The sequence below is a fragment of the Haematobia irritans genome, chromosome 1, assembly GCF_050003625.1.
Source record: "Haematobia irritans isolate KBUSLIRL chromosome 1, ASM5000362v1, whole genome shotgun sequence".
NCBI classification, from domain to species: Eukaryota; Metazoa; Arthropoda; class Insecta; order Diptera; family Muscidae; genus Haematobia; species Haematobia irritans.
In genome coordinates this window covers 253706436-253719407 of record NC_134397.1, presented here as the reverse complement: position 1 = coordinate 253719407, position 12972 = coordinate 253706436, and the positions used below count along the sequence as shown (strand labels likewise).

Sequence of the window (12972 nt, the reverse complement as noted above, 5' to 3'; positions counted from 1 at the left end):
CATACACAAGGTCGTGGGTTCGATTCCTGCTTCGACCGAACACCAAAAAGTTTTTCAGCTGTGGATTATCCCACCTCAGTAATGCTGGTGACATTTCTGAGTGTTTCAAAGCTTCTCCATGTAGTTTCAATGCAATGTGGAACGGCCTTCGGACTCGGCGGATGCCCCTTGTCATTGAGCTTAACATGGAATCGGGCAGCACTCACTGATAAGAGAGAAGATCACCACTGTGGTATCACAATGAACTGAATAGTGTGAGTTTGAGCCTGATACATCGTGCTCCCACCTAACCTAACCAAACCATGTCAACTCATCTCAACTTAAATTTAGCCGTCAATTAATAAAAATTATTGATTTAAATAAGAAAAAATATTAATAATTGTTGTATCTTTTGCTAAAATTTTGAATCCTCCACCCACAATCAATAAGTATCAAGTTGCTATAATAATTTTGCCAAACGTTAGCTCAGAAAATTTAAATGGAAGGAAAATTTGGTTGTAAAATTAGTTGTACAACTACTATCTTCAAGTAACGTCAAATTAATTTTATAATGGATAATCGTCCGCCGCCGAATAGACAATTTTATATCGGCTTAGCCGTCAAGCCACTGTCGGAGACAACAACAGTGCGACAACACGAAACACACGTCAGTTAAACACCTGACGCGTGATTCCAGTGGTGTCAAAAACGTGGTACCTAAAAAATATATGATTTTCTGCATCTTTTTTTTTTGTGAAAAAAAGAGTTTTAAAAAAATACAAAAAATTTCGATATAATTCTACCAAACATATTTTGTAATATCCATTTTTTAACGTTCAATAGAAAAAGTCCAATCTTTCACATATAAATTTGGATGGCCATCTTTTCGCATTTGGCCACAGATGACGTATTTCTCTTGAGTAGCACCCCTCACAATTTATTTGGGCTCTTTAAAAAAAATTCCTTTAAGTTACGCTTACAATTTTTAAGCCTAACTTAAGGGAATTTTAGTAAATTACGTTTTTGTATGTATGTCTTTATTTTTTTTAATCATAAATCATATGCATCACTGAAATTGTCATAAGAAAAATCGGCATAAAAAAACCCAACTGTACCACAAAAATTAAAACGTGATTGAATAAAAACACTCTAGATGTTTCTATTTAAGTTTCATTTAATTAAATCGAGTTGGACTAAAATCAAAGGTTTTAAAACTGGTCAGCAATCCAAATTAAAAAAAGGAGATTTATTAAAAGTTGGAAATATCGACTTGTGCTAAAGTTGAAAGTTTATTTCTTTCAAAATTTCAGAAAATCAAACTTTTAAATTCCTACTATAATCACTAGTTTATGTCAGGGATGGAAAATGCAGTACTATAGTACTTTTTACAATACTTTTTCACACTGGTCAGTACCGTAGTACCCCCGCGAATGATTTAGTACCTTTTGTGTACCCATTTTTGAGCCGATATCAGATATATAGTACAACAGATTTGACAAAATATTTTAATATTTTAAGAAAGTCTTTAGCAAACTTATTTGCTAATAGTCTTTTACAAATTTTTGTCAAAATTTTATTTCTATAGGAAGTTTTGTCAAAATTTTAATTCTATAGGAAATTTTGTCAAAATTTTATTTCTATAGAAAATTTTGTCAAAATTTTATTTCTATAGAAAATTTTGTTAAAATTTTATTTCTATAAGAAATTTTGTCAAAATTTTATTTCTATAGGAAATTTTGTCAAAATTTTATTTCTATAGAAAATTTTGTTAAAATTTTATTTCTATAGGAAATTTTGTCAAAATTTTATTTCTATAGGAAATTTTGTCAAAATTTTATTTCTATAGAAAATTTTGTTAAAATTTTATTTCTATAGAAAATTGTGTCAACATTTTATTTCTATAGGAAGTTTTGTCAAAATTTTATTTCGATAGGAAATTTTGTCAAAATTTTATTTCGATAGAATATTTTGTCAAAATTTTTTTCTATAGGAAATTTTGTCAAAATTTTATTTCTATAGGAAATTTTGTTAAAATTTTATTTCTATAGGAAATTTTGTTAAAATTTTATTTCTATAGGAAATTTTGTTAAAATTTTGTTTCTATAGGAAATTTTGTCGACATTTTATTTCTATAGAAAATTTCTTCAACATTTTTTTTCTATAGAAAATTTTGTCAAATTTTTATTTCTATAGGAAATTTGTCAAAATTTTATTTCTATAGGAAATTTTGTCAAAATTTTATTTCTATAGAAAATTTTGTCAACATTTTATTTCTATAGAAAATTTTTTCAACATTTTATTTCTATAGAAAATTTTGTCAACATTTTTTTTCTATAGAAAATTTTGTCAAAATTTTATTTCTATAGAAAATTTTGTCAAAATTTTATTTCTATAGAAAATTTTGTCAAAATTTTATTTCTATAGGAAATTTTGTCAAAATTTTATTTCTATAGAAAATTTTGTCAAAATTTTATTTCTATAGAAAATTTTATCAAAAATTTATTTTTATTTATCCAGAGAAAATTTATGTAGTACAATAAAGTAGAGCTGTGGCAGCTGCGATTACAATACTACGGTAGTCTTTGTGAGCGAATATAAGACTAAAAAAAGAAAATATTTAAAATTTAGGAGTTGGCAAACAAAATTTTATTTTCTTTAAAATTCAATTTAAGGGAGCTCTTGACAATAATCTTCCAATGGAATTTTTATTAAAATTTAGTGAAAAATACTTTTTCGCTCAAAAAAGTACCTTTTTTGTACTTTCTTAAAAATTGTATTTTCCATCCCTGGTTTATGTAGTTTTTCTTATTTAAGACATGAGGATTAGCCACACTGGTCTTTACTCAATTCAAGAGAATGTGTTCTCCCCAAAATGGGGAGTTCGAGTAACGTGTGTGGTGTAATTTCTCACCTTAACTGAAAGAAGTACGCTGCAGCGCAGTTACAGCATGTAGGAGCTGGGTCAACTGGTCTGGCACTCGTCTCATACTTGTTTTTTCCACAACAACAACAACAACAGCAACTGATGTGTCAATTGTCATCATTTTTCCTTTTTCGACAAAAGAAAACAATACAAACGATTTTCCTAACTGTCCCTTATCTTCTCTTACTATCATCATTACCAAACACCACACACACTCAGGTTATATTATAGAGAGAGGCTCCCAAATATTTTGTTTGGGTTGTCAAATGGCCGTTACTACTTTCTTAGTTAATAATACACCACAGCAGCGCATAGCACCCCATATAAGAGACTGTCCGAGTGCACATTGAACAAACTCCCCAAATATAGGGGAGAGAGAATAAGAATGACAATAGGAGCATATAATATAAAAATCATAACTCGAGTAAACAGCACACATATAGACATAGCACTTTGACAAATGTTGCCACCGCCACTGCCAATTATGTGAAAAACTTGCAAAAAAACATTTTAAAAAGTATACAATTTTGTCAAAATTGTTTTTCTATAGAAAATGTTGTCAAAATTTTATTTCTATAGAAAATTCTGTCAAAATTTTATTTCTTTATAAAACTTTGACTAAATTTTATTTCTATAGAAAATTTTGTCAAACATTTTACTTCTATAGAAAATTCTGTCAATTTTTTTATAGGAAATTTTATCAATATTTTACTTCTATAAAAATTTTTGTCAAAAAAATTTTTTCTATAGAAAATTTTGTCGAAATTTCATTTCTATGGAAAAATTTTATTTCTATAGAAAATTTGTGAAGTACGTTTTTAGATGAAGATGAATAATATGCAAAATTTGCCAAATCATCAGGAATTCTACCACACCATAAAAATCTACCATTGGTGGTAGAGTTCTACCAATTGTGGCAACCGTGATTTTGTGGCGTTTATTGCGATTTCATATTAGCTAGTGAAGCTCGACAGAAGAATCTTTTCCTGCATTCGGCCAAAAAGACCACTTGGGGAAATCGTAGTTTACGACTTTTCCTTGATTTACCTTAAAAAAATCAAATGGATGGAAATCAAATTTCTTCGAAGTTTTTCATGAAAATTTTATTTCAGACGAAATTTCAAATGTTAATGTACATTTTTATCTAATAATGCCTACACTGCGAATAAAATTTCTTCTAGTTTTACCATGACAGGTAAATGAAAATTTCTATCGCAATATTATTAAATTGCTATAAAATTGTCTACGAAATTAAAAAAAAATATGTGCAAAACAAATGTTGACATAATTCTCTTCGGAGGAAATCAATTTTTTCGGGAAAATATTTTTATGAAGCACACAAAAAAAATATGTTTTGTCTTCAATCTCGAAATGAATTGTACCAATTAGTTTTTATTTGCAACCCAGCAAAAAAAAGCGTCGTCTAAAAATGTTCTTTTTGGATCCGGAAGTGGTGCAAAATTGACGCAGAAGCGATAATTTAACATGGGCTTGTCATAGGACGGAAGTCCTCCAATTTAACAGCCGTTGCATTGAATTTGCATCACTTCTTTAGGTGTGATCCGAATTCAATGTTTTGGATGTAAATTAAAAAATTCTGTGATATTTTATCAAATAAATAATTTTTAATTTAATGTCGGAATTTTTGACCTCAAATATTTTCAAAAATTCACAATTTTTTCAGATTGGATTTTTGTCGACAAAATTAAAATGATTTGTACCATTTTACGAATTCTTAGTTTAAAAAACTATTTGAAACATAAAAAGTTAAAATTATCCATTAAAAGTATGAAAAACAACAAGTTATAAAAAATTGAATTAAAAGAACTTCCTGGGTAGTTAAAATAAATAACATCATTGGGAGTGCATCTTCTGGAAATGCTTTTAAAGTTGTGCCTTTGAAAGAATGGGTTCAATAACAGAAATTATGGTATCAATCACCAAAGTCAATTAAAAAAATTTTTTTTTGATCGAATATTTTTAAAACTCAATTAAAAATTTAATTAGAAAAATGTTCGCGATATTTTTTTATGAGATCACATTTTGACGACGTTTTTAGAAAGCCAAATTTTAAAGACTTAATTAAAAAAATGATTATTGGGACATTATTCCCAATATATATTTTGTCGACATTTTTCAAAAACCGAGAAGAATGGTCTGGCCACCAAATTCCGACGAATTTTTTAACTCAAAAAATGGTTTAAAATTTTTTAAGAAAATTTCTAGGAATCTTAATCATGTCGACGAAAAATTCCTTGTGGCAACGAAATTTTATACTATAATTAACATTTTGTATTAACTAATTAGCCCTTTTCATACAAAATGTTCAAAATGTGCTATTCAATTTTAATGAGAGATTTTTGCGGTTAATTCTTTCAAAAATGGCAACACTGAACACTACTACCATATTGACAAGAAAATGTGTCCCAGAGAAAGATTCCTAGGCCGGGAGTGTTAAAAACACCGAGAGAGCAAGAGAATAAAAAATAAAACGAAATCTCATTTGATTATATCCCACATTGATGAATAGAAACGTAAAAATAAAAGCGAATAAAAGATAGCTCGCAATGACTACAAAACATAAGAATTCCATGGTAAAGAGGAATAATTATGTGTGTTTGTGTGTGTGACCATTAAGCCAATATCGCAAAAAAAAAAAAACAAAATTGGACGGGACCATAACGATGACGAGAAAAACAACATTTGGATTTTATAACGTCTCAGTCTTTGGTAAGACCAACACCAAAACTTCTAGCAAATAAACTGGCCAAACAACCAGGGTAACAACAGCTGTAATTTGTCAAGACTTGGAGGAGTGCGTTAGATTTACACGATGGGGAAAATTTGTAAAGAACCTCATCGAAGGTGACAAATGAATGCAAGTACACAAAAAAAAAATATCACCCCAAAATTTGCAATGAAAAAGTTGTTTGTTCTTGATTTGTGCCACTCGAGACAAAAAGTCTGCCAAAAATTGTACCAATACGTTTTTTTTTAGGTTTGAAGATTACCTAAAAAAAAACGTATTTTAAAGTTTCTGATCAGTTGTTTCCAGCAAAAAAAAAAACGTCGTCCAAAAATAGTGAATATGTTCTTTTTGGATCGGGCAGTGGTGCAAAATTGGCGCTGAAGCTATGAATTTAACATGGGCTTGTCATAGGACGAATGTCCACCATTTCAACAACCGTTGCACTTTAGTCAGCTTTATAACCACGGTAGCCGCAATATCTTCTATAGAAAAAGAAAATTTGACAACATTTTCTATAGAAATACAATTTTGACAAAATTTTCTATAGAAATAAATTTTGACAAAATTTTCTAGAGAAAAAAAAAATTTGACATAATTTTCTATAGAAATAAAATTTTGTTTTTGATTTCAGCTTAAAACCATAGATTTACTAAACTACAAGTGTAGCTATCCTACAGAGGAAAAGAATGTTGGTCAAATTTATTTGGGCAAAGCCCTATAGACTGCAAGATGGTTGGATGGACGCACGTTTCGGAATTACCACATTCCTCATCAGCATCCTCTACTTGCAGCAAAACTTTCAACCAATTATCAGTATAAATTCAGGCAGTTCACTAAATAGTAATAAAATTTTGACAAAATTGTCTATGGAAATAAAATTTTGACAAAATTTTCTATAGAAATAAAATTTTGACAGAATTTTCTACAAAAATAAAATTTTAATTTCTGATTGACCTTTTTATTTTATTTTTAAGCAATACTTATCATAGTTTCTGCTATAGGTCGATAAAAAAACATAGGATTGATGTTTTTATTTAAGTTTTATTTCCAATATTTCGGTTGACTTCGTCAAACCCCACAGAGTGTGAAGCTGTGCACACCAGAATAAATCCTTTAAAACGGTTTGGACGAAGTCAACCGAAATATTGGAAATAAAAACATCAATCCTATGTTTTTTTAATCGACCTATAGCCGAAACTATAAGTATAAATATAAAAATAAATAAATAAATAAAATTTTGACATCATTTTCTATAGAAATAAAATTTGGACAAAATTTTCCATAGAAATAAAATTTTGACAAAATTTTCTATAGTAATAAAATTTTGACAAAATTTTCTATAGTAATAAAATTTTCTATAGAAATAAAATTTTGACAAAATTTTCTATAGAAATAAAATTTTGACAGAATTTTCTATAGAAATAAAATTTTGACAAAATTTTCTATAGAAATAACATTTTGACAAAATTTTCTATAGAAATAAAATATTGACAAAATTTTCTATAGAAATAAAATTTTGACAAAATTTTCTATAGAAATAAAATTTTGACAAAATTTTCTATAGAAATAAAATTTTGACAAAATTTTCTATAGAAATAAAATTTTGATAAAATTTTCTATAGTAATAAAATTTTGACAAAATTTTTTGTAGTAATAAAATTTTGACAAAATTTTCTATAAAAAATAAATAAATAAATAAAATTTGGACAAAATTTTCAATAGAAATAAAACTTTGATAAAATTTTCTATATAAATAAAATGTTGAAAATTAGAAATAAAATTTTGACAAAATTTTCTATAGAAATAAAATTTTGACAAAATTTTCTATAGAAATAAAATGTTGACAAAATTTTCTATAGAAATAAAATTTTGACAAAATTTTCTATAGAAATAAAATTTTGACAAAATTTTCTATAGAAATAAAATTTTGACAAAATTTTCTATAGAAATAAAATGTTGACAAAATTTTCTATAGAAATAAAATTTTGACAAAATTTTCTATAGAAATAAAATTTTGACAAAATTTTCTACAAAAATTAAATTTTCTATAGAAATAAAATTTGGACAATGTTTTCTATAGAAATAAAATTTTGACAAAATTTTCTATAGAAATAAAAGTTTGACAAAATTTTCTATAGAAATAAAATTTTGACAAAATTTTCTATAGAAATAAAATTTTGACAAAATTTTCTATAGAAATAAAATTTTGACAAAATTTTCTATAGAAATAAAATTTTGACAAAATTTTCTATAGAAATAAAATTTTGACAAAATTTTCTATAGAAATAAAATTTTGTTTTTTTTTTGTTTTTTGATCTCAGCTTAAAGCCATGCATTGACTAAACTACAAGTGTAGCTTAACCAACAGAGGAAAAGTATGCTTGTCAAATTTATTTGAGCAAAGCCCTATAGACTGCAAGATGGTTGGATGTACAGCTGTTTCGGAATTACCACATTCCTCATCAGCATCCTCTATTTGCAGCAAAACTATCAACCAATTATCAGAATAAATTCGGGTAATTCACTCAACCCAACGTGAACTACACTTGAACCTCCCGAAAAAGGGTTTGATAGTCGGCTACTGCCTAAACAAATTTGCCAGCATATCTCTTTTCCTTTGCCAAACTCAAATCATCGATTTGTATGTATTTGGCTGGGTTTGTTTTTGAGCGTGCTTCCTCTATCTTCATTCGTTTTGTTTGTTATTGTTGGCTTTTCTTCAATCGTTATTGTTGTTTTTTTGTTTTTTGATCTCAGCTTAAAGCCATGCATTGACTAAACTACAAGTGTAGCTTAACCAACAGAGGAAAAGTATGCTTGTCAAATTTATTTGGGTAAAGCCCTATAGACTGCAAGATGGTTGGATGTACAGCTGTTTCGGAATTACCACATTCCTCATCAGCATCCTCTATTTGCAGCAAAACTATCAACCAATTATCAGAATAAATTCGGGTAATTCAGTTTTTCGGGAGGTTCAAGTGTAGTTCACGTTGGGTTGAGTGAATTACCCGAATTTATTCTGATAATTGGTTGATAGTTTTGCTGCAAATAGAGGATGCTGATGAGGAATGTGGTAATTCCGAAACAGCTGTACATCCAACCATCTTGCAGTCTATAGGGCTTTGCCCAAATAAATTTGACAAGCATACTTTTCCTCTGTTGGTTAAGCTACACTTGTAGTTTAGTCAATGCATGGCTTTAAGCTGAGATCAAAAAACAAAAAAACAACAATAACGATTGAAGAAAAGCCAACAATAACAAACAAAACGAATGAAATAAAATTTTGACACAATTTTCTATAGAAATAAAATTTTGACAAAATTTTCTATAGAAATAAAATTTTGACAAAATTTTCTATAGAAATAAAATTTTGACAAAATTTTCTATAGAAATAAAATTTTGACAAAATTTTCTATAGAAATAAAATTTTGACAAAATTTTCTATAGAAATAAAATGTTGACAAAATTTTCTATAGAAATAAAATTTTGACAAAATTTTCTATAGAAATAAAATTTTGACAAAATTTTCTATAGAAATAAAATTTTGACAAAATTTTCTATAGAAATAAAATTTTGACAAAATTTTCTATAGAAATAAAATTTTGACAAAATTTTCTATAGAAATAAAATTTTGACAAAATTTTCTATAGAAATAAAATTTTGACAAAATTTTCTATAGAAATAAAATTTTGACAAAATTTTCTATAGAAATAAAATGTTGACAAAATTTTCTTTAGAAATAAAAAAAAAATTCTATAGAAATAAAATTTTCTACAGAAATAAAATTTTGACAAAATTTTCTATAGAAATATGTGTTTGGTAGATTCCTTCAAATTTTGGTAAATTTTTTTAGCAACCGTGCATACCACACCTTGTTAAAGATCAGGCTTCTAATTTTATCCTCTAGAGCCACCACCCTGTAAAAATTATTACAAATTGTGTTGAGTGATAAAGTCCCCACATTGTGCCCCTACGTCCCTATAAGGCGCTAAATATTAGAAAAAAACCTACATGTATAATTCAATTCTTCACCGCTATATAGGGAAGTCCACAAATAAATTAAATTTGCCCGGTAATTAGAGAGCTATGAACCGATATGGACCAATTTTTGAGTGATTGGGGATCGGTTTATCTGACGGCTATATATAATTATAGACCGATATGGACTATAAGCGGCCATATACTGGCACAATGTGCCAAATCTCAACTAAATCGGATGATCGGGGATCGGTTTAGATGGGGGCTATAAATGATTATTGACCGATATGGACCTATTTTGGCATGGTTGTTAAAAACCATATGCTTGCTCCTCCAAGAGGCTCAGGTGAAATCTGGGGATCGGTTTATATGGGGGATATATATAATTATGGATCGATATGGACCTAGTTAGGCATGGTTGTTAGAGACTATATATGTACACCACGTACCAAATTTCAACCACATCGGATGAATTTTGTTCCTCAAAGAGGCTCCGGAGGTCAAATCTAGGGATCGGTTTATATGGGGCTATATAATAACTATGATTTCTTGGTTGCATGGTTATTAGAAACTTTGTACGTATCCCACATACCAAATTTCAACTGGATCGGATGAATTTTCCTCCTCCAAGAGGCTCCGGAGGTCAAATCTGGGGATCGGTTTATATGGAAGCTATATAATTTTGGACCGATATGGACCAATTTTTGCATGGTTGTTAGAGACCATACCAAACTCCAAACGTATCGGATGAAATTTGCTTCTTCAAGAACCTCTGCAAGCCAAATTTGGGGGTCGGTTTATATGGGGGCTGTACGTAAAAGTGGTCCAATATGGCCCATTTGCAATACCACCCGACCTACATCAATAACAACCACTTATGCCAAGTTTCCAGTCGATAGCTTGTTTCGTTCGACTCAGAATTTCACCACGACCCACAGTATATATTTACTTTATGTGGTCTTAGAACAATATATTTGTGTTACAAACGGATAACAAAGTTAACATACCCCCCATCCTAAGGTGGAGGGTATAAAAAGGCATTAGACTTACATTAATTCACTTTTACTCAGCCAAGCCGCAAAATCACCCAAGGTTACATTAATATTATCACCGAAAAAATCAAAACATGACTAAAAAAATATTCTGTCTTGTATTCATAGACGTACTGTATGTGTTAAGGGTATATTTGAATGTTCCAAATTCACTGACTAACGGTCTTAAATGGGCAAAATTACCTTTTTTTAGATAAATTTCACAAAGATAAATAAAAATTCTGATATCTCTGATATCAAGATATATTTTTCCATCATAGTCTAGACAATGGGAATTGAGAAGGAAATAAATAACAATAGCAAAACAATGCGTCTAGGCAAATTCAAAGTAAATACACAGGTGGGCTGCGACAATTCTCGATTAAAAAAAGGCAACCAAAAAAAATCAAAACAAAAGTGAGAATTTATGACATTTTCCATAAGGAAAGCTAAAACAAAAAAAAATGAGCAAAGTTAAACAAAAAGATAGATCGTCGAACGACGGACGATCCATACGGAAATTCGAAGTTCAAATGTATATAAAGAACAAAATCAGAAAATATCTGAATGAGTCTCTATGTGTGTGTGTGTGTGTGTGGGCGACATATGAATGCAAATAAATGAGACACGGCATATATCAAGACTTCTAGCTAACAAGATGACTGTTTCACTGTTTGGTTGGATAGAGGATTGCTGTTTTTTTTTCTCACTTTCTAGCTCGTTTGGCCAAAATGGACTGACATCGTCATAGTTGTTATAAGGCAACATTTGTGAATAAGATCGTATACAGTGCGCTTTTATGTAGACACATCATGAAGTGTAACTAAAAAACCAACAAAATATAAATGGCACGTTCTTAGCCATTCGCCAACAAGGCAGGCGTCTGGTGGTTTGGTTGAATAGCTGTGGCTCGCACTCTGTAGTTGTTTGATTGACTTGTTTAATTACTTAAAGCAACGAGTATCTCACCACCACCACTTGTTCTACACTGTCGATGGCAAGTGAGGATTATTTCATTGTCTAGTCTTACGACGTATCTTCATTACACGCGCTCAAGGTCTTAGCTATAAAATAGTGGATAGCTTAGTGCTTTTTAATGAGACTTTTTTTGGGAGTAGAATTTGGAACTGCAATAATTAATTCATTCATGCCTTACTAGAATTAACTTTTACTCTTTTTTGCTCGCTTCTCTCATTCATTCATACATGAATCCATTCATTGTCTTTATTCTGCATGTTATTTATCTGCATGTTATTTGAATTTCCTTAGTGTTAAGAGCAGATGATATGCAAATTATTACCGGAAAATTTGAAAATTTTGAAATCGAACTCGACCCAAATATAATCACACCAAAACAAACAAAAAAAACTATTTTGTAAAATTTTATTTCCATAGAAAATTTTGTCAAATTTTTATTTCTATAGAAACTTTTGCCAAAATTTTATTTCTATAGAAAATTTTGTAAAAATTTTATTTCTATTTGACAAAATTTTATTTTGTCAAATTTTGTCTAAATTTTATTTCTATAGAAAATTTTGTCAAAATTTTATTTCTATAGAAAATTTTGTCAAAATTTTATTTCTATAGAAAATTTTGTCAATATTTCTATAGAAAATTTCGTCAAAATTTTATTTCTATTTGACAAAATTTTATTTCTATAGAGACTTTTGTCAACATTTTATTTCTATAGAAAATTTTGTCAAAACAAACGGAGACCGAACAGGTTGATAAATAAACTTTAAGTTTTGTTTGTGCTTTTTGTACTATTGTTAATGTTGTCTTGAAAATGCCTTACATATTAAGGCGAAATATCGACAAATAAATAAATAAATAAAAACATAAGGACCTCGAGCTTGACTAATCATTTCATTAAAATTTTAATTCTATAGAAAATTTCGAGAAAATTTTATTTCTATAGAAACTTTTGTCAAAATTTTATTTCTATAGAAACTTTTGTCAAACTTTTATTTCTATAGAAAATTTTGTCAAAATTTTATTTCTATAGAAAATTTTGTCAAAATTTTATTTCTATAGAAACTTTTGTCAAAATTTTAATTTTATAGAAACTTTTGTCAAAATTTTATTTCTATAGAAACTTTTATCAAAATTTTATTTCTATAGAAACTTTTGTCAAAATTTTAATTTTATAGAAACTTAATTTTATAGAAAATTTCGTCAAAATTTTACTTTATTTTAATTTTAATTTTATAGAAACTTAATTTTATAGAAAATTTCGTCAAAATTTTACTTCTATAGAAAATTTTGAAAAATGTTATTTCTATTTGACAAAATTTTATTTCTATACTAAATTT

The 12972-nt window shown here is 28.3% G+C and overlaps 1 protein-coding gene across 6 annotated transcripts in view; it reads right to left on the bottom strand.

The window, feature by feature from the left end:
* wdb (serine/threonine-protein phosphatase regulatory subunit widerborst) overlaps positions 1-12972 on the bottom strand; it is an 85755-nt gene that overhangs the window by 65858 nt on the left and 6925 nt on the right. The gene's annotated exons all lie outside the window — the stretch shown is intronic.